This window comes from Gossypium hirsutum, chromosome D01 (assembly GCF_007990345.1).
Source record: "Gossypium hirsutum isolate 1008001.06 chromosome D01, Gossypium_hirsutum_v2.1, whole genome shotgun sequence".
NCBI classification, from domain to species: domain Eukaryota; kingdom Viridiplantae; phylum Streptophyta; class Magnoliopsida; order Malvales; family Malvaceae; genus Gossypium; species Gossypium hirsutum.
Genome location: NC_053437.1, coordinates 6352454 through 6356815, shown reverse-complemented (window position 1 = coordinate 6356815; position 4362 = coordinate 6352454). Strand labels below are relative to the sequence as shown.

The window sequence follows — 4362 nt, the reverse complement described above, 5'->3', positions numbered from 1 at the left end:
AACAATAAATTTTATGGCTTGACTCTCTTAACGTCCCCAGTGGAGTCGCCAAGCTATCGAAACCATTTTTAAATTTGAAAATCGGGGATCGACTTTGAAAATAAAATGGGAGTCGCCGCCGATCTTTTATTAAGGTGTGACCGGTTCACCGTTAAAAATGATTTTGGTCTGCGAAATTTTGAGAAAATAAGTTCGGGAGTTGGTTACGTACGAGGAAGGGTTAGCACCCTCGTAACGCCCAAAATTGGTACCAAATTGATTGTTTAATGTCTTAATATCGAAATTTTGAAAAGATTTTAAAATACAATCCTTCGAAGCTTAAATTTGAATAAACCAAATTGAATAATAAGACGCACTTATTTTGAAAAAGTAAATTGCCACACTCAGTGAGTTAGGGTGCAACAATTCAATCGTCAAAATTAAGTATGTCTTTTTAATTTTTAAATTTTAAAATTCATGCATTTTGAATAAGGTTATTTGGTTATTTAAGTCAAACGAGAAATCAGAATCCAGTAAGTTAGGTTTCGATTTCTCGAAGTTCTTAAACATCAAACATTGCCTTTATTTTAAAATCGAGACAACAAAATGTTGTATCCAATAAGTTAGGATCCAACATTTTGTAATCTTAAGAATTTTACATATATATATTCACAATCGTATGGTTTTAACAAAATGAACACTTGATGATCTAAATTCATCGAGAAGAATTGAAGCCCAGTAAGTTAGGGCTCAATTCTCTCGAGAACTTATGAACACCACACTTTTTTTGAGAACTTTGAAATAAAACAATTATAATGCTTTAATAAAATACAATTCTTACAAACAATAAAATTGAAATAGCAAAAGTAGATAATGAATAGCAAACTGAATTTACAATATGGGGAAACTAAACGTATAATACACCAACATTAATAATCAAATAAACTAATGATCAATCTCCAAAAGACATTTTGATTACAAATAAAAAAAGATAACAATTAATATAAAATCTAAAAATAATTTAATCACAAGTAGACCAATTAAAATAATCGAAATGAATAATAATAATGTTTTTAAACATAGAATATAAAATTTTATAAGTTACGAATTATAATATATTTTACATACACATTTATACACTAAAAATAATTCCATATAAATTATACATATAATAATCATATAATATTATTGTGAAAACAAAAATATTGAATTCTAGAATACATTATTGCGAAATATAAAGTAACATGTTAAAAAAGGTTTTTTTTTAAATATATTAAGAATAATGTCATAAATAATAACATATCAAATTAAAAATAATAGTATATGTAACAAGAATTTGAAATAATGTTGATAAATTTAAATCATATGGATAATAATTTAGAAGAATAGCGTATCATATCATAGAAATTATACTAATAATTAATTTAAAAATAATATTAAGTCAATATTAAAATAATATTAAAAATAATGAATTAATAAAAATTGATTTATTTAAAAGGAATTTGAAAGCAAAATTAAATACATAAACATTTTAAAATCAAGAACCATGATCAACTAATTTTAAATCCAATCTTAAATAAAATTAAAATAACAATATAGAAAACAAAAATAAAAATAAATACACAATAGCCTCAAACTATTAGTGTATAATGAATTTAAAATACAAAATACAAACTAAAATAATAATTTATTTACATTTTAAAATATTATAATAATAAATTAAAACACTATTAAAATTAAATATTATAAAGAATATTAAATACTATAATATATGAAAGTAGGATTAATTATAGTTTTAAAAAAATTGTTAAATTTGAAAAAGAAAATTAGATTTGTATTAAATTGAAATCTATTTCAAAATTGAAGGACTAATTTGGAATTAAACGCAAGCATTTTAAAAACACAATCAATCACAAAAACGGCATCGTTTAAATCTGGATTCAAATGAAAATAAAATTAAATTTGCGGTATAAATTTAAAAAACGAAGGAGATCAAATTGAAACTAATCAAAACGAAGAGGGACATGTTGAAAAACAGACCATTCAACCCCAAAATGCGCGAATCCTACCGGATCGGGTCACCGTTCGGATCGGGTCTTCGGGTTTGAACAATACGACACCGTTTTGACGCTTTTTAAAACTAAAAGAAAGAAGAAAAAAATAAAATAAATAAAAAATAAACAAAACTTTAGAAACGAAAAGAAACAAACCCTAGCCCCCTTTCAATCAAAATCGTGCCGCAATGAAAACTCCGTCCCTTTTGATCTCCGATCACAACGAAGCCGACCAGGACTCGACGACTCGTCAGTTCTGAAACACAGGTAAGCCCCTCTCGTATTTCTCTTCTATTTTGCTAGTAAAGAAAACAAATCTCAAAGTAACAGAGAAAAGAAAAAATGGAGAATCACCTTCTTTTGTTCATCGTTTTTTTTCCTTTTTATTGATTTTTTTAAAAAAAAAACCGGACCCCCTTTTACAAATAATGAAAATGGTTTTATATAGCCAGAATATCGTCCCCCTTTTACAACGTTGGAACTGGCTTTATATAGCCGAATCGAATAGAAAAGAAAAAATAAATACAAAAAAAAAGAATCAAAATACATATATTTTTCTCTGCTATTTTTTCTATTTTCTTTTTCTGTTGCCCTTTTTGTTTGTTATCCGTTTTCGTTTTTTTCCGTGGGTACTGTTTGTTTCTATTTCTCTTGCGTTTGTTTGTTGCAGGTGCCCATCTAGCCTGGAAATGGAGCGCGTGGATCTGGCGTCGAAGACTGCTGGCACTCGCGCGGACGAACCAGTTTCCTCGTGCGGCGGCTGGAGCTGAAAATTGTTTGAAGGCTAGGGTTTCATTTTGAATCGGGCCCTATAAACTGGGTTAGAGCATTTTGGGCTCGGGTTTGGGCTAATATTTGGGTATGGTGTTGAGTAATTTAGCTAGGCTAAAATAGTTTTATTTTTGGGCTAAATTTGTAAAGAAATTAAACTGTTTTTATTATTTAAAATTTATTTTATTTGGTTTTGTATTTATTGGGTTTGGGCTGGGCAAAATTTGGGTATTACATACATAACATATAAATGTTGAGGGTTAGATTTTTTAGAATAAATACTAAATTGACACAATGTATAAATGTTGAGAGTTAAAGTTGCAGTTATGTCAATTTTAAAAGCTACTACCGTTAGTCTATTGGTGACCAAAAAAGACAAAATTAAATAATTAGTTGACAATTTTGTAATTTTTTGTAATTAAATGACAAAAAATAGTGGAGTTTACTTTTTTTTTTCTTTTCTTTTCTTTTTTTCACTTGAGTGAGTATTAATTTTCTTTTATAAAATTTTCATCAAATTTCGCTAATGTGCATGCAAAGATTTTAATACATGGTAGTCCATTTGGATTATTATGTTAACGTCAATATTTTATTTTATATGTCATGTTAATAATTAATAAAAATATAATATAATATATTGTAAAATTTAAAAACAGAAAATTATAAAATTTTTGAAAAAAAAGACTAAAAATATTTGAAAAATGAAAAAGTCGAAGAAACCTTAAAATGCAAAAAATATTTTTTTTTCAAAATTAAAAAAAACTAAAATAAAAATATTAAACAAAATTTGAAAAAATATATTTTAATTTCTTCCAAAAATATGAAAAAATAATAAAAGTCAAAGAAAAATATAATTTTTGAAAATTTTTTTTTTCTTTTGTAATTTAGTTCATTCATATGCACTCACTACACAAAAACAGGTCTTTAGCGGCATTTTTTTAGGCTTTTACCGGCTTTTAACGTCACTAAAGGTATTTGCGGCGCTTCCACAAGCGCCACAAAAAAGGCCGCTAACGAAAACGTCGCAAACCTTTGCAGCGTTTGCAAACAAAAACGCCGCTAAAGACCATGTTCTTTAGCGACATTTTTTGTACAAAAACGCCACTATTTTTGCGATTTTTTTATATTAAATCTTTCATTTTTTCGGCCCTTCTATAGCAACAAATCAAAAGCAACCAGATCTAAACCAGCTAAAAGTAATAAATTTATATAATATTCCAAATTAAACGAATAAAATAATATTAATAATAAATAAAAGTGAATTCATATTATTTTTGCAAAAATGTTAAATGTTAAAATGATAAAAATATTCATGCAATACACTATGACGGCGGAAGTTGCGACCGAAACATCTTCATCGTAGTCTGAAGCTGCTGCTGGAGTTCGTCGTACTTTTTGCTCTGCTCTGCTTCTCTCGCTGCAGCCTCTGCTTCCCTCACTGCCGCCTCTGCTTTAAGTTGTAGCTAGAGTTCTTCATATTTCTTTTGAACTTTAATTGTGGTCGCTTGCATCTGAGCCATCTGGTTTTTTAACCTCTGAACTTCAACTTGAGCCTGAC

At 27.8% G+C, this 4362-nt stretch overlaps 1 long non-coding RNA gene across 1 annotated transcript; it reads left to right on the top strand.

The window, feature by feature from the left end:
• Positions 1–1832: 1832 nt before the first annotated feature.
• On the top strand, positions 1833–2990 carry LOC107939187 (uncharacterized). Its single transcript, XR_001695078.2, has 2 exons — positions 1833–2300; positions 2704–2990. It is a non-coding gene; the product is annotated as an uncharacterized lncRNA (long non-coding RNA).
• The last annotated feature ends 1372 nt before the right edge of the window (positions 2991–4362 follow it).